Raw genomic sequence first — 22,646 nt, forward strand, 5'->3', positions numbered from 1 at the left:
CCAAAATGTCTCCAGTGTACAATTTTTCAGACAATCAAGGGGCAGAACTGGTGAGTAAAATGAGAGGATAAAAAATTCTAGTCAGCAGAAACCTGAAAACAACATGATATATTGAGAATAACTTCAGAAAAGCACAGGCTGGTAAAATGTAGTATTGTTATAATTAACATCTAGGATAATAAAAGCAATTTTTAACACCTTGTAGGCTTTTCTTGATCATGGAACTCAGCATGATGATACTAAACAGAAAATACAAATAAAACTTGTTAACAATGTAAATGTTGATAAAACTATAAATTAATGTATGATAATGCCTGAAGTGTTTACATTCAAGGATGTTGGCATGTTAATATTTATCAAAGTCAATTAGCTTCATCAGAGAAGAAGCAATATCCAGCAAGTTTCTACAACTAGTTAATAAAATGTCAGCTTTAGTGGGATTTATCTTCATAAAAATTCTGCACCATTCATATATTAATATTACCCAAACGATCAGTTAAGACTGAGACAGCTCAAGTATAATTAGTTAGAAGTGCTGGATAAATCTGTTAGTACTAAATCATATTGAGCAACAAGAAATTACAGGTATCACACACACCACCCCAAATTGAACCCCCAAAACAAGTTCAGTTATAAATATTTAAATACAAATGTTATATAATGTCAAACATGTATTTTTCTTTATAAGACAAGGCTTTTCATACGAAAGCAGCAACCAGAAATTTGGGACAAGTAAAGTCATTCAGTAGATTATTCAATAAATCGAGATATAACATTTGAAAGCATCTAAGAACCTTGTATGTGAATTACCATAAAATTATTAGATTCAAATCTGTGTATATTTTATTTTCTGATGCAGATAGGGATAATATTACACTATTGCATAGAGATAAACACATGAGTAGCATATAGATGATGTCTTGTTAGTTAATGCTCTGTTTAAATAAACTCAGGAATTTGATCATAGAATCATGAAATGGTTTGGGTTGGAAGGGACCTTAAATATCATCTAGTTCCAACCCAGCTGCCATGGGCAGAGACCTTTTTCACTGTATGAGGAATTACTTCTTAATCCCTAATCTAAACTTGTTCTCTTTCAGTTTGAAGTCATTCCCCCTTGTTCTGTCACTACATGCTCTTCTATTGTCTCTGTCTTTCTTGCAGGGTTCCTTCAGGTACTGGAAGGCTATGATTAGGTCACCCCTAAAAAGCCTTCTTTCCAGGATGAACAATCCCAATTCTTTCAGCCTTTCCCAAGTGCTCCATTCCTCTAACTATTTTGGTTGCCAACTCTGGACTCACTCCAACAGGTCAATATTCTTCCTGTGCTGGAGCTCACAGAGCTGGACTCAGTACTCAAGGTGGGGTTCTACCAGAGTGGAGTGGAGGAGCAGAATACCCTCCCTCATCCTGTTGCCCACGCTGCTTTGGACTCACTCCAACAGGTCAATATTCTTCCTGTGCTGGAGCTCACAGAGCTGGACTCAGTACTCAAGGTGGGGTTCTACCAGAGTGGAGTGGAGGAGCAGAATACCCTCCCTCATCCTGTTGCCCACGCTGCTTTGGACGCAGTCTAGGACATTTTTGTCCATCTGGGCCACGAGTGCACATTTCCAGGTCATGTTCATCCTCTTCACCAATCAGCACCTCTAAGTCCTTCTCAGCAGGATTGCTCTTGATCTGGTCATTCCCCAGTATGGATTGATACCAGACCGACCCACTTCATCTTGTTAGACCTCATGGAATTCCCATGGGTTCACTTCTTAAGCTTGTCCAGATCCCTCTGCATTGTATCCTTCAGGTGTGTCAAGCACAACACTCAGCCATGTACAATGCCTCTTACCTATTGTGAAGAGGTGCCTGGAAGGGTGAGGTGGGCAGGGAAGGATTTCACTTCCTACCGTGAGCATGAACTACCCTCCATTCACTCCTATCTTTACAACTGCTGCCTTCTTCTTGCTGTGGGATGGATAGAGTGTCCCTTTCATCTTTAATTGTTTCTGCTGGCTGCTGCTGTTCAAGGGGGCCAGAGCTTGGTTCCAATAGACTATCTCCCCTTCTGAGCTTACCTGATCTTTCTCCCAAGAGGGTGATGGCACAAGTTGAACCCTAGAGCCTGTAGGGTATGTGCACTGTGGTGGTGCAGAACTGTTTTTTTAGGTTTTTATAAGAAGTTTCTGTTATGGTTCATTTCACTGTATCCCCAATGTTGTAACCCTTTTTGTGTTGTCTGTATAACAAGGTGTTTTTTGTCAGTCCTCCCACCCCCCTCTCTGGGGCAGCCTGTCTATCACTTTGAGGAGCCCTCCCAGGTTGCGAAATCTCAGGGAGAGGGCTTCAGGTGATAGGCTCCCTGGGGGTAATTCCTTTAGCTTTGGATTTTAGTGGTCCAAGGCTTGGGGGTGGGCACACCTTGTTATCCCCTGAATCCCCTGATTTGTTGTCTTGTAGTATACTCCCTGGAACCCCTCCCCTGCATATAGGGGGTAGGAGGGAGGAAAAAACTCTCTCAGCATCTCTCTCTCAGCGTCTCAGCGTCTCAGCTGCTCAGCTCCTCAGCTCTGGAGCTAATAAACATCTTTTAACCCGCTAAGCTGAGAGCCAGCCTTTTCTTTTCTGCTGCTGTTGCTGTCACAACACTTTTGGGGTTCAGCTGCTAAGCCGAGAAGCCGAAACGAACTGGGACCTTGTGTGGCTGTGTTGACTCGAGCTAGCCGGAGGTCAGCTCCCGCCCGGTGCGGGACGGAACCAGACACACTGCACCATGCCTGTCTGAACTCCCACACCATGCCCTGGGCTGCTCCTGCTCCCTGGGTGTGGAGTTCCCTCGAGATCAGATGGCCGCTGATGGCAAAATAAGAGAGTCTAATCCCGGCTCCTTTGGGATTTTACAGCTTTATTCACATGTCCTGCTTCAGCTACTGAACTGTCCCGATCACTCGCTGGTCCTGAGTGTCCCTGGCCCCTCCCCCACTATGGCTTCTTCCCCCAGGGTGCGGGGCTCATAGGCAAGACCCCAGAGGCCTCTCCCAATCAGTGTTCAGAAGGAGGGAGGGAACCGGACCTGGCCCGAGGGGGATGGGGACCATCAGACAGGGACAGATATAAAAGAACACCACAAATATAAATCCAATCAATTTCCCCTTTTCTTATTAAATTAAGAAGGAGGAGGGCTCGGTTTGTGGGAGATACTCAGAGTTTGGACCTTGAGCACCTTTAAAGTTGCAAAAAAATAACCTTTAGTACAAACAAAACTGTCTAGAAAAACACTGTTAAGGAATAATGATAATTAGAAGGAGAAGGTTCGGTGCTTTCTCCTCCTCCAGGCAGCACTGGCCACTTGTGGAGCCTCTGCAGGTGGCTTTGCGATTTTTGGGATAAAAGGTTTCACCCACTTGGCTGGCACCCACTTGGGACCTGAGGGAGTGGACATGCAGGTATACCCACGACCCCAGGTGATCAGATCATGAGGACCCTCTGTTTCCTTGGTTGCTGGATCCTTTACTATTACCGGTGGCTTTGCTTTCAGCTGCAGTTGGCAGTTTTCTCTGAAATGGCGCACAGTTGGTGGGTTAAGATTTTCAAACGTACAGTTTAAAAAGTTCAGAGTGAACAGGGCCTTGAACAACTGGATTTGGGGTGTTTCTAATTTTAGAGACTGATGTTGTTGGTTGAGGACCCTTTTGAGATTTTGGTGGGTCCTTTCCACGATGGCCTGACCTGTCAGGGAGTAGGGGATGCCTGTTTTGTGCTCTACTTCCCATGGCTGCAGGAAGCTTCTGAACTCCTTGGATGTGTACGTGGGTCCATTATCAGTTTTTATTGATTTGGGGATGCCCAGGAAGGAGAAAGCCTGTATTAGGTGTTTCATGGCATCACTAGACTTCTCCCCTGTGTGGGCAGAGGCATAGACAGCTCCAGAAAAGGTGTCTACAGATACATGGACATACCTTTGCCTACCAAAGGACATGATGTGTGTCACGTCTGTCTGCCACACCTCACAGCTTTTCAATCCTCTGGGGTTTGCTCCTGCACTTAGGGCTGGGAGTGTGTGTTGCTGGCACGAGGGACACATTGACACAATTGCCCAAGCCTGTTCCTGAGTTAGATGGAACTGGTGGACTAGGCCTGGTGCATTCTGGTGGAAAAGCTAATGGCTTGTCCAAAGATGTCTGGGAGTGGGGCCATCTCCACTGGCGCAGCAAGAGCATCAGCCCTTCTATTGCCCTCAGCTATGAATCCTGGTAAATCGGTGTGCGATCTGATGTGCATCACATAAAATTGTTGCTCCCGGTGGGAGATCAGATTTACTAGTTTTGAGAGCAAGTTGAAAAGTGCGGAATTGGAGACCTCACTCAGTACAGCTTGTTCAGCTCTGGATACTACAGCTGCTACATAGGCTGAATCTGTGACCAAATTGAATGGTTCAGGAAACTTTTCAAAAGTTCTAACAACTGCAGCCAACTCAGCTACCTGAGGTGATCCTTCCACCTCGACAATATCTGTTTCCCACTGCTGAGTTTGAGGATTTTTCCATGTTATTACTGATTTATGAGATGTTCCAGATGCATCTGTAAAAACGGTTAAAACCTTTAAAGGCCTTTTGCACTGAACACTTTTTAATGATAATTTGAACTGAATTTGTTCTCTAAATAATTTGTGAGCAGGCCGATGAATTGAGATTTGACCTGTGTAGCTATCCAGAGCAAACTGCAAAGCTTCATTTTCATGAATCAGGTGCTCCAACATTGCTTCTGTGATTTGGCCTGAGTTTATCTCACCTGGGATGTGAATACACTCAAAATCACTTCCTGCCAACTCCCTGATCTGGGTCCTGGCTTTCTGAATCAGTTCTGTTACCAGTTCCTGTGGCCTGGTCATTATTTTGGACCTGTGGTGACTGAGGAAAACCCACTCTGTGATTAAGAGGGGGATCCCTACGGTCTTTGTCCTTTGTTGATTTTTCCACTCTTTCCCACTGAAAAATCATCCTGTGTAAGTGTGGCAATTTGCCTAAAATGATGAATTTGAATGGCAAGTCTGATTTGCACCTGTTGGCCTGTCTGGTGGCCATACAGTCCTGTACCTTTTCTAGGGCTGCTCTTGCCTCTTGGATGAGGGTCCTCGGAGAACTGAGCTCCTCTCCCCCTTTTAAAAGATTAAAGAGTGGGTCTAGGTCTTCAGTGGTCAGACCTAGCCAAGGTCTTACCCAATTTAAGGACCCACACAACTGCTGGACATCCGCTAAGGTTTTGATGTTATTTTTGACAACCAATTTTTGCGGCACAATGGTCCGCTTACCAATCTCCAGACCCAGGCACTTCCAAGGCGGCATCCTTTGAATCTTTTCCTCCTGAAGCTCGAACCCTGCAGCAACCAAGGAATCGATTGTCAGGTCAAGCACGTGGGACAGTAAGTCATCATTGGGGGCACACACGAGCACATCATCCATGTAGTGCAGGGTGATGGCTTCTCCTGCAGCTGCGTGCACTGGGGACAGCAGGGAAGAGAGGTACCACTGACAAACAGATGGCGAGTTTTTCATCCCTTGGGGAAGAAATTTCCAGTGGTATCTTTTCCTCAGGGCTTCTCAGTTGAGGGTAGGAACTGAGAAGGCAAAACTTGGGGCATCATCAGGGTGTAGAGGGATCTGGAAAAAACAATCTTTGATATCAATAATTGCTAAATTCCAGTTTTGCGGGAGCATTGCCGGGGATGGCATCCCTGGTTGGAGAGAACCCATGTCCTCAATGATATTATTAATTTGATGGAGATCGTGGAGGAGCCACCACTTGCCTTTGTTTGCCTTTTTGATAACAAAGACTGGGGAATTCCATGGAGATGTGGTTTCTACAATGTGGCCTTTATCTAGCTGTTCATCCACTAGCTCCTGGAGCGCCTTCAGTTTTTCTTTACTGAGCGGCCACTGCTCTACCCAGACTGGTGAATCAGTTTTCCAATTGAGTTTCTGGGTAGAGCACTCTTCAGTGGCCACAGCCTGAAAAAACGGGGGGGTATCTGGAATGCCAATCATGACCCCCCACCGGGCCATCAGGTCTCTCCCCCACAAAGGCACTGAATAATCTAAAACAAATGGACGCAGTGTAGCTAATTGTCCATTTGGCCCCTTAATTTGCACAACACTTTTTGATTGTTTTGCTCATTTCATTCCCCCTACACCTTCTACATGCCCGTCCACATTTTTCAGTTCCCAATGTGAGGGCCACATCCTTTCTGGTACAACCATTACATCTGCGCCTGTGTCCAAAATTCCTTTGAAGTTTATTACTTCCCCACTGTGACGGACTTCACACCCTATTATGAGTTTGTCCCTCCCAATAACTCGTGTGGGGCAAACCTCAAGGTGTTTGTTCCTTGTGCTGTTTTTTCCAGGGAATGGGTCAGGTGCTGGAATTGCCTGAGCTATTATCTGCCCCTTAGGCAGAAACAAAGGTGGACAGACACAGCGCAGCCAGAGAACTAGTTGTTTAGGGTTTGATGAGACGAGACCAGGAAGGATCTTGATCTCTCTTGGTGTGTACTTGGTGTCCCCAAGGATGACATACTTACTGCCAACCTGTTGCCAGGAGCCTAGCACTTGTAGATCCAATGAACCTAAATGCCAGTCTGCGTCACTTAGGTGCAAGGATTCTGTCAGTTGCAACCTAAAGGGCTTTTGGAGACATTCTGTGGTTAGACAGGGTCTGCTTACGTCATGATCTGAAAGGGTCATATCTGATGACTTCTGCTGAAAGGTAGAACTGATTATAACAGGATTATTTAATTGAACATTTGCATTTTTTAGTCTTTTCTCCCCCCCCCCCCCCGCCCCTCGGATTTGCCCTAGCTGGGCAAGTGAGTGCTGACATTTTAGTTTTTTGAAAAATTCCCTTTGAGCTCTTGAAACCTCCTGCCTCCATTGTCCCGAAAGTCTAGAAACTGCTTCTTTAAAGGGCATTGAGATGCCCAATGTCCAGCCTGATCGCACAGGAGACACGTTCTTCTTTTGGGTGGTGGCATGGCGTCTGCTTTGGCAGCTCTTTGCGATGGTCTGAAAGCATCTCTGGAACTGTGATTAAAGTGTGCACTCATAAAAGGAACTTTCTGGGTACAAACATGCAGCATGTCATCTAAAGTTGGTGCTGGGTCCATGGGCAGGCTGAGGATGGCTGCCTTACACTGTTTGTTTGCATTGGTCAGTGCCATCTCCTCCAAGACATGTTCTTGGGCCCCTTCATTCTTAACCTGTAGCTCGACAGCTTGAGTTAGTTGCTCAACAAACATTACAAAAGGTTCTGATGGCAGTTGCTTAATTTTACTATAAGGTTGAAAGGACCCATTGGGTTGGATTGAAAAGAATGCTTTTAAAGCAGTCTCTTTAATGCATTCTAAAACAGCTAAAGGAATTTCCTGAACTTGTTTTAGTGCTGCAACCCATTCACCATCACCACATAGATGTTCTAACTGAATTGGCAAATTATTATTATCAACAGCCGTTTCAGGATTTTGCCAAAGCTCTGGGAGTAAATCTCTTAATCTTTTTTTCCATGTGGAGTCCCAAAGCCTAAACTGTGTGGATGAAAGGAGGGCAGAAAAAAGCTGCCGGAGGTCAAAGGGAACAATAGGATTCCCTGCTAAATTTGCTTTTAAAAGGCTGCAAAAATATTCACTTTTGCGTCCAAATTTGGCCTGAGCTTTACACAAATCCTGGATTGCTTGTTGTGGGAATGGATCCCAGTTACTGTGGACAGCACCCCCTCTTTTTGACCATCAGTATGTGACAGGGATGGCCGAGAATCCAGGATAATTTCCTGCTTCTGGGTTCCCGGCTCCCCACCCCCCCCGCCCCCCCTTCCCTGGGGCGTGGGAACTGGGACTGTGGGTGGGGACACCGTGGAAACCAGGAGCAGGGAGGGGCTGGAGGCTTGAGTCACATGGGGAGGAGTTGGAGGGCGCAGGTTTGAGGGTAGAGAGCGGAGTGAGAGGAGAGGGCAGTGCCGAGGGGAAGCGGGGGTCTAGGGGGAGGAAGGGATTGCAAAAGAAATTGTGGGAAGGAGGGACAGACAAAGAGACAAGCTCCTCCTGACTCGAGAGCACATGGCTTCGGCCATTTTGGGAAACAAAGGGGTCCCCTCCATCTTGTGACCACGCTTCCAAACTAAGACTAGCTTGGGATTCACTAAGATGGGGGTTTTGTGCACTCGAACTGCCTGCAAAAGTAAACCAAACCCGGGGTTTACAAACTGGGGAAGAAGGGAGTTTTGGGGAAAGCTTAGGGGTTTCTTGAGGAATATCCGATTTTAGGGAAGGAATTTTGGGGTCAGGATAGGGAGAAACTGAGGAAACTGGGGAAAGTCCACAAGGAACCGGCTTTTTATTCTTTTCATTTTGTTTTTGCATTGCAAATAGAATCTGCAGGCTCCAAAGAGCAAAGTTTGCTCTTTCTTTATCATTTAGGGAGCTTGATTGAGACAATTCCTTTACTACAGTTTCCCAAAATTCTGGGGAGTTTATTTGCTCAGATACTTCTGGAAATTGAGCAAATAACCACCGAAGGAAATTCTTTAATTGCTTCTTGGAAACATGGGTTTTCCCATCCTCCAAGGCATTTAAAATATTGTAATAGACCCTCTTTTGAGATACAGACAATTTTGCACCCATTTTTGGCTCAGATTTTAAGTTTCTGTGTCCTCTCTATTGTGACTGAGAAATTGCAAGGAAAGAGAAAGAGGGAAAAAAAAAACCTCGCTGGAGAGAAAAAAAGCCAAAAAAGGGGAGACAGTTTCCTTTTCCACCCCCTAAAGCTGATAAATGCACTTTGAAGGTATTTACTCTGAATGTAAAACCTTCCCTGATAGAGGGAAAAACCCTTTTCCCTGAGGAATCCCACCTCTGAAGAAAATTTTCCCTTAGAAAACCGAAAGTGTTTCCCTTAGAAACACCAAAATTCCAGTGTTTCTTTCCCTTCTTTCCCAGTTACTCGTTTTGCCTAAAGACTGACCCTTTTTGGTGCAAAAAGAGCTTCCAGTCTCAGTTCCCAGGGTCATCTTTCCACGAACACGTGGTCACTCTGTCTGGGAGCAGCTTGCCGGTCATGGGGCTTCTTTGCAGCACTCCGATGGGATTTTTGAGTCTAGTGGAGAAAACTGCAGCTCTTGCCTGTAGAATCCTGTGTTTTGGAGATTCCACAGCGAACGCCAAGCCTCATGGGTCTGTGTCTGTGTGAGATTCCTTGGCCACGTGCTCCCAGAGTGATTCTTCCAGCGTTTTGGGAACCTTTTGTGGCTTCAAGCCCCAGTTCAGGTGCCAGTTGTGGAGTTCCCACGAGATCAGATGGCTGCCGATGGCAAAATAAGAGAGTCTAATCCCGGCTCCTTTGGGATTTTACAGCTTTATTCACAGGTCCTGCTTCAGCTACTGAACTGTCCCGATCACTCGCCGGTCCCGAGTGTCCCCGAGCCCTCCCCCACCATGGCTTTTTCCCCCAGGGTGCGGGGCTCATAGGCAAGACCCCAGAGGCCTCTCCCAGTGTTCAGAAGGAGGGAGGGAACCAGACCCGGCCCGAGGGGGATGGGGACCGTCAGACAGGGACAGATATAAAAGAACACCACAAATATAAATCCAATCAATGCATTACAACCCCTGGGTGCAGCTTTTCTATGGACATGGTGAGTGTAACCCCGGCTGACTGAGCACACTGAGGCAGAGATGTCTTTAAGTCATGGCTCTACCACTAAAGATCTATTAAATGAGACCATAAATGACCTATTAAATGATCACTCAAGATCATTAAATGAGCAAATTATGGGAACAAATGGCAATATTAGTCTGAAACTCTGAAAGTTTACAGAGAAGAAGAGTTATGTAGGAGATCTCAGTGGCAAGTCATCAAAGACCAAAAGATATCATTTGAAATGGTGACTCATAAATACATTTCATTCAGGGATCTGGATTAGTTTTCGTAGGATATACATGTGCACATTGTCAATAGTGAACCTCAGGGGTGACTAATTTCAAAAGAATACAGAAATACTAAAGGTAGAGGTCACAGAAAATCTCAGAAATTACAGGAGTTTGAAAAAACATTAACAGTTGTATATTTAACAAGTGAGCAGTGCTATGGACCCACTAATATATATACTTTTTGCTCATGCATATGCATTTTTAAGTGTATTAATAGTTTCTTCACTTCTTTAGAAACTACTCACTGATGTTGCTTCAATTAACACTTTATTAGCCCATAACCTCATTAAAAACCTTATTTGCCCTTTAATGGGGATGGGTAAAGTTCAGCTTTTAACTATAGAGTAATTTTTATACTGTCATGCTTATATAGTAACATTAACTGCCATATTCCTGATACCAACATTAAAGAAGCCGAGTGGGAGCCTAACCTTGAGATACAATAAGGAGTATAAAAATACACTATGTGATATTACACATTTACATAGGGTGTAGTAAAATATACTAACATGTCTCCAAGCAATAAGTGAAGAACACAGAGAAATTGATATTCTAATTTTGTCTCATAAAAAAAGATGTGAGGAAATTAAAAAGTCACCCAGAGGGAACCAAGAGACTGAAATTATCAAAGAAGCAGTGGAAAGTAGTTGATGAAACAAATGAAAGAGAATACAAAGGTGAAAATTAGGATAGAGAAAATTCAGATGGATTTTGGTTGTATGTGCCACTAGACCTTTGGCCATCAGCTGAAAGGAAAAGATCTATTTTGGCTATGTCTATAATATATTCTCATTGCAGCATCTTACATCTTCACCTAAGGTAGTTTCCTTTAAGGGTTAAACCAGCAAGAAGGACAATGTGAAGAATAAACTGCAGTGTATACAGTGCCAAAAAAGAGTTGAACGTGACTATGATAATAATATAGGAAGAGAAAAGCAGTATGTTCACTTCCATTTTAAAAGATAGGACAGTAGAGTACTTTTTTTTCTTTCTTCTCTCTCTCTTTTTCTTTTTTTTCTTTTTTTTTTTCTTTTCTTTTTTTTTCTTTTCTTTTTTTTTTCTTTTCTTTTTCTTTGAAGCTGTATACTTTTTATTACTATATAACAAGAACGATGATGATGAGGAGGAGGATGATGACAATTACAAGAGTAAGAATAATAAATCATCATAAAAAAAAAAAGACCATCTTCTTTCTTATCAAGTAGAAGAGTATTGACACTAATCCAAAGCAAGTATTTTAATTTTGCAGATAAATGTTTTCTCAGAAAGAGTAAGTTCCAGTAGACTGCAATAGTGAAGTGAGAATCCACAAAATATGCCAAAAGGAGAAAAGGGTCTTTTATTAGATTTTTTTCAGTAGATTGCTCTGCAAATGACTGAAGATCAGCAGAAATTTTGTTATAAATTCCTGATGAAGAACAAAGTTGTCTTATGTAGGGTAAGATGGTAAAATGTACAGTATATACAGTAGGGCCTCAGAATTCCTCTTATGAGCTTTCTTCACCTTCATTTACATTTTCCCTATAATACAAAAGCTTAATTTCAATTACTGAAGCCAAAATTCAAGTATAGACTAGTAACTACTGATGCTATCTGAAGGAGAATTTGTAGCATCATACAGGCAATTGACTAATTAATATGTCAAAGGAACGTTACAACCCATTAAAGAAAGTATTGGACAAGCACTGAGAGTTCAGTTAATCCTTCTTGCTACATAAATCTCATTGAAAAGGTGGCTTCATCTGAACCTTGAAGTACAGAAGAAAATAAATAAAATGTTCTCCCAAAAGTAAAAATAGATATCCTGTTTTTCTAACTTAAACTTTTATGTAGTCCTTCTACATAGAGTGTAAGACATTTCAGATATCCAACTTCTGTTATTGATAATGGGAATAACAGCAATACTTTACATATACACTTTGGTTTTCATTCATGTTGGCAAACTTGGGTGAGGAAAATTAAGGTCTTTCACCCTATTTTACTTTTAAATCGCAAAATAAACTTACAGAAACACTAATAGTCCAGGTTGTATAACAACGGAGGGATTGCCTGGAAGTGAGTTTTATACTCTACTGGCTAAAATTACCTTTTCCCGGCTTGCAGAGGCTCTCTGACACTGGAGAACTACTTTGTTAGCTTTAACCTTGTTCCTTCTTTGCTAGCTATTTTAAATCACATAGAATGATGTTACACAGATGAAAGTACATCTCTGAGGACGAACTAAGAGCGTGATTCATGATGGAAGAAATGGTTACCATAATTACTGCTGGTGATTTAGAATTAAGGGAGGGATAAAACACATTCAACATAATGCTCATTGCCATATCTTACTAATATTGCACTCTTCAACAAAATAGTTTGACAGAGTTGATAAAATCTGACTAAGGCTAATGTAGTAAAGAAGACATTAAACTAGCTTCTCATTGCTGAGAAGAGCAGAGCAAAGTTTCACCCACAATGAGCAAGGAAATAATTCAGAGTGAAAAAATTCCAGTGCTACTGTCCAGCATTAGTTCTTGTCCTGGTTTAGGGACAAGTCATCCCAGGACAGTTCCACACTGAGGTACTAAGTCTTAAATCTCAGAGCAATATGAGAAGGAAGATAGTTAACGTAGAACTATATCTACAGTTCTGTCATTATCACTAGCACATAAAGGATTAGCATATTGTAATGGAAAATCACTCCCACGGTCAAATATTAAAATACTGCAGACAAACAAATAATACACTGTAAATCCCAGAAGGCAATGACCAGAAAAAATCCTCCTGTAAAACTAGATTATTATTATTATTATTATTATTATTTAACCATTTGCAATGCTCCCATCCTACTTTACAACTAATATAAAGACTTGGCACTCTTGCATGAATTTACTGTATATAATAAAACTGTGCAGTATATTCAATATACAGTTATGATGAGCTATGCTTTTTTCATATGTACAATACATGAATTGCGTTAACAAATTACACCTAACTGAACCATAAACTCTATTACTTCTTTCACACAGTCTCAGTAACTCAGAATCCCTAGATTATTGCAATGACTCTTTAGATGGCCAAGTTGATAAAAAGATTTTGCTTCTCCCATATTTTACAGGGGCTTTTTATTGCCTCCAAAGTCTAAGTGAAAAAAAGTCTAACTTCAATAAAATTCCAAAGTTTTACCAATCTTAATCACACAGCAATTTAAAAATGTAAGAATTTATAAAATCAGTAATATCCTAGTTTTCCAATTTCAATATATAAAGAATCTGCTATTTCCAAGTAACATGGAAAGCCTAAATAATGTGATAAATACTGAAATATTAATAGAGAATAAGACCTATTTTTAGGTTTCATGTAATCCCTTGCATAAAAATATATTTTCCTAATAGCTCTTACTAATATTTTCAAATTACTATGTCTGTCCTGAAATATTTAGCCCTGCAAAAATACATGAAATAAATTATTGATATGCTATGATTTACTAATTTTTTTTCATAAAGACTGTCCTGATTTTTTTTAAATTAAACTATACCTTGTGATTTTATTACCGTTTTATTAAAAAAAAATAAACAAAGCTATTTATTTTGTACAGACAAGTTAGATATAGGAAATTCTGCCAGCTCAGGCTTTAATCACATCTTTTCTAGTAAAAAGGAAGTAAATATTTTGTGTATTTTCCCTTCAACTCTCTAAAATTTCCAGAATTTAAAAGAAATCGATTTTGACTGACATTACTGTGGTGGTGCAGAACTGTTTTATTAGATTTTTGTAAGAAGTTTATGTTATGGTTCGTTTCACTGTATCCCCAATTCTGTATCCCTTTTGTGTTGTCTGTATATTAAGGTATTTTGTGTCAATCATCCCATACCTCACATGACATGTAACATCCCCTCTGCCCCAACCCCCCTCTCTGGGGCAGCTTGCCTATCACTCCCGGGGTCCCTCCCAGATTGTGAAATCTCCGGGAGAGGGCTTCAAGTGATAGGTAGCCTGGGGGAAATTCCTTTGGCTCTGGATTTTAGTGGTCTGAAGCTTGGGGGTGGGCACACCTTGTTACCCCCTGAAACCCCTGATTTGTGGTCTTTTTTGTATCCTCCCTGGGACCCTCCCCCGCTTATAGGGGGTGGGAGGGAGGAGCAAACTCTCTCAGCCACTGGGTTCTCCACCTAGAAGCTCTCAGCCGCGGGGTTCTCAGCCTGGAAGCTCCGAGCCGCTCGCCTCGGAGCTTGGAGATCTCTGCTAATAAACATCCTTTAACCTGCTAAGCTGAGAACCAGCCTTTTCTCTTCTGCTGCTGTTGACTGTCACCTTTGGGTCCAGCTGCCAAGCCGAGAAGCCAAAACGAACTGGAAACTTTGTGTCTGTGTTGACCCCAGCTAGCTGGAGGTTAGCTCCCACCCGGAGCGGGGAAACAACCGGACATACATTACTTTACAATTTAATCTTGACTTTTCCCTTACAAGATCATAAAAATAGAAAAAATACTTATTTCTAGCTGTATTCTTTTATTTCTGTAGAAGCTTCAGAAAGAAAGCATAATATGCCATATAGTAGAACCACCTCAAATCAGGTCCAACTAAAGCAGGTTGCTCATGGTTGTCTCAAGTTCTGACCATCTCAAAGGATGTAGATTTCTCCAGCATTTCCAGGAAACTCTGACCAATTTCAGGCTAATAATGGGGGGGGGGGGGGGTTTCCCTTATGTCTAATCAAAATTTTCTGTGTTGCAACTTGTGCCTGTTGCTTTTTGTCTTGTCACTATGTGCTTTCAAAACGGTCTGTCTCCACCTTCTCTATACCATTATATACTACATATAATAAGATCTCAGCTTACTTTTTCCTAAGGCTCAACAAACTGAATTTCTTCAGTGTCTCCTCACATGGTACATGCACCAGAACCCTAATCATCTTGATAATACCCAGCTGGATTAATTCAAGTCCATCCAGGACTTTCTGGTTATGAGGAGGCCAAACTAGGCATACCTCTTCAAATACATTCTCACAAATTCTCAACTGAGTCTAGCTACTTCTCTCCTAAGAGAGTATGTGGTTAACTTTCTTTTTTGCATGTGGCTGACTCACCTTCAATTTGGGACTACCAGATCACTCCCTGTAATGTTTCTTCCTATCCAGTCAGTACCTAATCTGTCCTTTTGCACCAAATTACTTAATTCCAGATGAAAGACTGGATTTTCTTTTATTGACATTCATGATCTTTCTTTTGCTATATCTTCTGCTAGGTTAGGTTCCTCTGAATAGCACTATGTCAATTGCTCCCCTTAGTTTGGTACTGGCTGCTAAATTGCTGAGTACTGCAATCTGTTATGTCAGCAAAGTTATGGAGCTGTATCGGTCTCAGTAGCAATTCCTGAGTAGTGCCACAAGAAACCAGCCAAAAGCTTGACTCATTAATCACACCTGTTCTGGTTTAGGGTAAATTTGAGAGAAAACTCCCTGAATAGGGTCCCTCTGGGGAGCAATCCCAAATAGCCTCTTCCCCCAATTGGTCCAGGAATTCATTTCCTTGGGGAAAAGTGGAAAAAACTATTTATTTAACAAAGTGCCCACAAGCGCAAAGAATGAAACAGTAAAATCTTCTGTTGTTCTGTTCTGAAGTGAGATGGTGAATTCAGAAAGTCCTTGCTATGGGTTAGCTCAGCTCTCTCAGTCTTTTGTCAGTCCCTCTGGAGGTCTACGCCCCAGTGGACCCAGGTGCTGAGCATCCGGTGCTCCTCTGGATTTTTCAGTCTAGAGCAGGTTTAATCAGTCCTAAGAAAAAGAGGGGGGAAAAAACCCCAAAAAACAAGCAAACAAACAAAAAAAGCAGTCTGGGGAACTTCTCTACCCTAGCTAGTTAAAACTAATTAATAGCAAAAATATGTTTAGTAGTTTCTCCGAGCTTCAGCTTAACACTCAATCTGGAGAAGAATGTAGAGGATTCAGGCTGTTTTATCTCAAAACAAACTTGACACTTCTTTCCCCGCTTCACTCTTAAAACCAGTCATAAATGTACAGAACTCAATATACAGCACAAACAGAACAGACATCTGGGGATACAAGTATCACAAAGTCACCCTAAGACAACACTCCTTTACAACTTACGGCCCAGCCAATTTCCATCCACCTCACTGGCAAATTAACCAGTCCCTATGAAGCCAAGTTGACTACAAGCCTTGCTGTTAAAGAGCATATTCACCACTCTCCTTTTACAGAGAGAGTCATCTATCTCATCACAACACACAGCTGGGCTGGTCAGGCATATTTTGCCTTTGATAAACTCATCCCGTCTGTCCTGTCTGTTCTCAATCAGCTTGTATGAGTCCTGATGTCCTTTATGTTCCCAATTATGGCTCCCAGGTGGCTGATTAAAACTACTAACTGAGAACCTCCTTCTTGATCTTGCTGAAAATGTACATGACTTTGATTTTGATTTTATTTTTCTCCATTACACTATAATAATAATAATTTTATAATTTATTTAAATAATATAAAATATATTTAATCAAGCTTAGGAATATGTACTATTAAATAAATAATAATTTGGAGGGTTGTTTTCTTTAAATGTAGGGACTGAATTAAAAAATTTGGGTTTTTTCCTCTCATCTTTAACTTCACATCATTAATCGCGGTTGTGTTACTGTCTGTAAAAGCAAGGATCAATATGATTGTTCAAAGAAATAGACAACAAAATTTTAACATTGGAGCAAACTGCAATATCATCAGCAAGTCAGCAATTGCTGGTGACTAAAAGCTATTAATTCCTCCATTTGTCACTGAAATGTTTAGAATATACTTTTCTTGGAATAAAGTTAGTCAGCCATTGAAATGTTGTTGTGATTCAGGAAAGGTGCAGCTTCTTCTGATTCTTTTGGTTTATATTATATCTTCATGAAGGAAAGGAATATTCTAAATTACACTGAATAAGAAGATAGACCAGAATTTGATTTAAATTTAAGGGATTTATGTTAATTAAAATGTTTTTCTCAAAAAAAAAAAAAATCCCCCAAACCCCTCAAAACAAACAAACAAACAAACAAACATTGAAGCCTCTTTTATTATAAAGACTGTTTAACAACAAATACTTCATTTTCTTATAACAGGGTTAAGTTTTTCCAACTATTTTATTTTATTGACCTCAGTACCTGGCAAGATAATGGAACAGTTTATACTGAGTCTCATCACGCAGAATTTGCAGGGTGGCCAGGGCCTCAGGCCCAGCCAGTATGGGTTTAGGAGAGGTAGGTCATGTTTGACCAACCTGATCACCTTTTATGACCAGGTGACCCCCTAGTGGATGCAGGAAGGGCTGTGGATGTTGTCTATTTGGACTTCATCAAGGCCTTTGACACTGTCTCCCACAGCACACTCCTGGATAAGCTGGCAACTTGTGGCTTGGACAGGAGCACTCTGTGCTGGGTTAGGAACTGGCTGGATGGCCGGGCCCAGAGAGTGGTGGTGAACGGTGCTGCATACAGCTGGGGCCAGGCACCAGTGGTGACCCTGAGGGGTCTGTGCTGGGGCCAGTTCTGTTCAATATTTTTATTGATGACATGGATGTGGGTATTGAATCTTTGATTAGTAAATTTGCAGATGACACTAAGCTGGGAGTGTGTGTCGATCTATTGGAAGAGAGGATGGCTCTGCAGAGAGACCTGGGTTGGTTGGATGGATGGACGGATTCTTACAAGATGAAGTTTAATAAATCCAAATGCCGAGTCCTGCATTTTGGCCACAATAACCCCCTGCAGCGTTACAGGCTGGGGTCGGTGTGGCTGGACAGTGCCCAGGAGGAAAGGGACCTGGGGGTACTGGTGACAGCAGCTGAACATGAGCCAGCAGTGTGCCCAGGTGGCCAAGAGGGCCAATGGCATCCTGGCCTGGATCAGGAATGGTGTGGCCAGCAGGAGCAGGGAGGTCATTCTTCCCCTGTACTCGGCACTGGTGAGGCCATACCTTGAGTGCTGTGTCCAGTCCTGGGCCCCTCAGTTTAGGAAGGACGTTGAGACGCTTCAGCGCATCCAGAGGAGGCAGTGAGGCTGGTGAGGGGCTTGGAGCACATGCCATGTGAAGAATGACTGAGGGAACTGGGGTTGTTTAGCCTGGGGAAAAGGAGACTCAGAGGTGACCTTATCACTCCCTACAACTTCCTGAAGGGTGTGGACAGCTGGGGGTTGGTCTCTTTGTCCAGGCAGCAACTGACAGTACGAGAGGACACAGTCTCAAGCTGCGACAAGGGAAATATAGGTTGGACATTAGGGAAAAGTTTTTCATGGAAAGAGTGATAAGGTACTGGAATAGTCTGCCCAGGGAGGTGGTGGAGTCACCATCCCTGGACACGTTTAAAAAAAGATTGGATGTGGCACTCGATGCCATGATGTAGTTGAGGTGTTAGGACATGGGTTGGACTCAATGATCTTGAAGGTCTCTTCCAACCTAGGCATTCTGTGATCCTGTAATTACTATTATTATCTACCACATAGTATTCACAAAGTCTTAAATACTTTTCTTTAACAATCTTTTTTAATTCTTTTACTGATCTATTACTTGCAATTGCTATTATAAATAAAGTATTTCAGTTACTCAGAGTTAGACATATGGTATAGCTTCCAGGAAAATCCTTTACAGAGACAACACAAAGACAATCTCTTCTTACTTTTTTACTGTTCAAACTCTGTTTCTTTGACATTTGTATTTTCTTTTTCCCTGTTGTGATACTAAGAAAATCCACAGTTTATAATAATAATTATTTTACTAGTACTTATTACTGGAGTCCTGCAAAGCACATACAAGATCTTATTTATTTGAAATAGTGAGAAGTATATACTTGGATTGCTTCGAGGAATTCTTTTGACTGAAATTTTGGTAATTTTTCTGTGTCAGTATTGGGAATATAAGAGTATGAAACCGTCTTCAGTATCCCAAACACAAGAATACAAAACTGTCTCTGAGATATTTAGCTTGCATTGGACTGTGTTTGTGAAAATGCTTTGGGGACACTTTAGCCATTTTTTCTTCTCTAAAATTAAAATAAAGCCTTTTAGAAGGTTATTTGCTTTAGCTTGTTTCATAAACATGTTTTATTTTCTTCTGCAGAAATAAAATAGAGTCAAATAAGAATTTACAAACATCTAGCTCAGGAATTTGCATCACAATATTGTAGAACTTACTTTTTTTTTTTTTCTGAAAATCATCAACATCAAATGCACTCTTGAAGATGTATTTTCAGAAGTATTTTAGATAGTCAATCAGCTTCAGTGTAATTTAAGAACAGCAGACAGTGGAATGGACTTTTACTCTTTGTCTAAAATTCCTAAAACAGAATTATGCCCTGTTCTACTTCTTTTGATAGCTCTCTGAATATTATATATATATATATATATATATATATATATATATATATATACACACACACACACATATATAACTTATTGTTTCCTAAATATGGACATTCATGCTTAAGTGAAGGAAAAGGAATTGGAAGTACATAGAAATTTAAGGCCAGAACCGAATTCACCTGTGGCCCTGTGGCTCAGCTCTCAGGAGGGTACTAAGATGTGAACCTTTTATATATGTTAGAAAACATTAACTGCTTTGAACTTCAATGATCCTTGTGTGTTGCGCATTACTTGGGTTTATATTGTATTTCATTTTATATTGGGTTTTGTAATGGTTTCTTCTGTACCCGCTGTTCCCATGGAAAATGTATCATCACAAGATTTGTCCATCCTCCTTCTCCCCTCCCATTCTCCCACAATGGAATGTAATCCAACTCTGTTCTACTCCCACCTTATCCCTGATTGGGTAGTTGTCCGGTTGCGTCCCCGCTCCGGGTGGGAGCTGACCCCCAGCTAGCTCGGGTCAACACAGACACAAAGTTTCCAGTTCGTTTTGGCTTCTCGGCTTGGCAGCTGGACCCAAAGGTGACAGTCAACAGCAGCAGAAGAGAAAAGGCTGGCTCTCAGCTTAGCAGGTTAAAGGATGTTTATTAGCAGAGATCTCCAAGCTCCGAGGCGAGCGGCTCGGGGCTTCCAGGCTGAGAACCCCGCGGCTGAGAGCTTCTAGGCTGAGAACCTGGCGGCTGAGAGAGTTTGCTCCTCCCTCCCACCCCCTATAAGCGGGGGAGGGTCCCAGGGAGGATACAAAAAAGACCACAAATCAGGGGTTTCAGGGGGTAACAAGGTGTGCCCACCCCCAAGCTTCAGACCACTAAAATCCAGAGCCAAAGGAATTTCCCCCAGGCTACCTATCACCTGAAGCTCTCTCACGGAGATTTCACAATCCGGGAGGGACCCCGGGAGTGATAGGCAAGCTGCCCCAGGGAGGGGGGTTGGGGCAGAAGGGATGTTACATGTCATGTGAGGTATGGGATGATTGACACAAAACACCTTATTATACAGACAACACAAAAGGGATACAGAATTGGGGATACAGTGAAATGAACCATAACATAAACTTCTTACAAAAATCTAATAAAACAGTTCTGCACCACCACAGGTAGTGGCTTGTCCCCACCTCTAGCCCCTTGTCCCTAGATAAAAGTCAAGAAACCATGGGGTAAAAACATCTTGGCTCTTGGGACGGGGACTGGACCCTGTGGGGGCAGGAGAAAGACTTAATAAAGCCATGATTCCCCACGGACCAAGGGGAGACTCTTTCTTTTTGCCATTGACAGACACCTGCTCTCTTTAAAGGAAAAGGTTCCAGCCACTCTGGGATCTTTAAGACCCTGAGGAAAAAATAATTTCAGCTGTGGTTTCTCTCTCCAACTAGCCAAGGCCAAACTGGAGCCGGGGCTCTGAGAGAGTGAGAGAGAGAGAGAAAGAGAGAGAGAGAGAGAGGGAGAGAGAGAGAGAGGGAGTGAGCACTTGTGGGTCCCTTCCAACTCAGGACAGTCTACAAAAATTTTTGTATGATTCTTTTGCAAACAGCAATCATGCATTCAAGTTAAACAGTTGCAGTTGTTTGATTGCTGTTACTTTAAAACACTAAGCTGTCTTTATTTATCTTGTCTGTTGCCCATTCTGTTTTGCACTCTGAAATATAATCTTATTACAATAATAAATCTTTTAATATTGAGGCATGCCTAGAATGGGTAGCGTTATATGTATTGGTCATTGTGTTGTAGATTTGATTTTCATGTACAAATATAGTACTGTAGTCTTATAAACAGGACAAATATTGCTTCTAATTGTCACATTTATCAATATAGCAACAAGGATACTGCATTATTAAAGTGCCAGTTATAATTTGTTTATTTATCTGTTGATTGGTTTACCAATTAGTCCTTTGACATATTTATATTATAATATCCTATTATATATGTATCATTACACAATTTGTATACTTTAATATATCCTAGTGAATATTCCTAATGTGCTCTATATACTTTCATTATAACTCTAAGTGTTGCATAATATACAGCAAGAATATTGTAGTCTAAAAATTCAGTGAACTACGGGGGTTGCTCTAAATACAGAATAAACATTTAATTAATATTAATGCTATTTTCTACTAGGTTTTTTTGGGGGGGATGACAGTTCAGAAGCATAAGAGAATTTTTGGTAGTAGAAAACATTATGTATACTTTGTGATATTAAATGACATTCAGAATTACATATTTTCCTTAAATATTAATATTTTGCTTATAGCCATTGCTTATTTAGCTGTCAGCAGTTTTAAGATATTTAAATTAAAAATGGGAGCAGATGGATTGATTGTTTATGACTGGAAATCATGTCATAATATATTGCATAGTCATCTTTGTTGTGCATGTCTCACTAAACACCAAAACACCAAAAATTTTAGTTTTCTGGATTTTCCTTCATGTTCGTGTTACAGAGTCACAACATTTCCCCTAATCTTTCTCTATAGAGTAGTATCTGTAGAAGTTTCATTAAAAAGATAACTAATTCATCTGTCACATTCATAGTTTATATGTTTTTCTTCTATTACAGAGCTGCAAAGTCAGCTACTCATAGCTGAGTTTTTACATTAGAAAGCAGACAGATATCTAAAAAAAAAATTTCTAGGGCAAAGTCAGTGGGATTTGCAAAACTGTTAGTCTCTGACACACCTAGAACAATGCAAATGTAAAGTATAGCTTATAATCAGTACTCTAATGTTGGAGTCCAGGGCATTCCTTTTGTTGCCCTGGAGGGTCAGGGACCTGGACAGGGGGGTCTGGGACCCCAGCCCAGAGCCCAGAGCTCAGAGAGACACTGGATTTGATTTCAGTCCATGGGAGAGGCTTCTTGCACTGCAGGAAGCATTGCAGGCCACAAGAGTGTAAAAATAGTAGTTTAGTATATCACAGGGTGAAAAAACAATGGGTTTGGGATTTTTGGCATTGAAGTGAATGGGGCAAGATGGACATTTTAGGGCGTTGTCTCCTTCTTCTTCATTCTTGTTCCCTCACTCCATTTCTGCAGTGACGTTGGCACAAAGTAGTTAGTGAGGATTGGGTCAGAGTAAAGATGACCTTTTTAGTAATAGTGATAGACACTGGTAATAAATAGTAAATAAAGAATACGTAGCAATTAGTATAAAAGATAAGGACAGCCCAGAGACAAGGGGAGTCACCAGATGTCCGAGCCGTGGCAAACATCTTTTGGACACTGAGAAAATTGTAAGATAAGAACTAATAAACGAAGCATGTAACCTTGAAGACTCCGTCTTTTCCTGCGTTTGGCACAGAG

This window comes from Hirundo rustica, chromosome 3 (assembly GCF_015227805.2).
Source record: "Hirundo rustica isolate bHirRus1 chromosome 3, bHirRus1.pri.v3, whole genome shotgun sequence".
Classification (NCBI taxonomy): domain Eukaryota; kingdom Metazoa; phylum Chordata; class Aves; order Passeriformes; family Hirundinidae; genus Hirundo; species Hirundo rustica.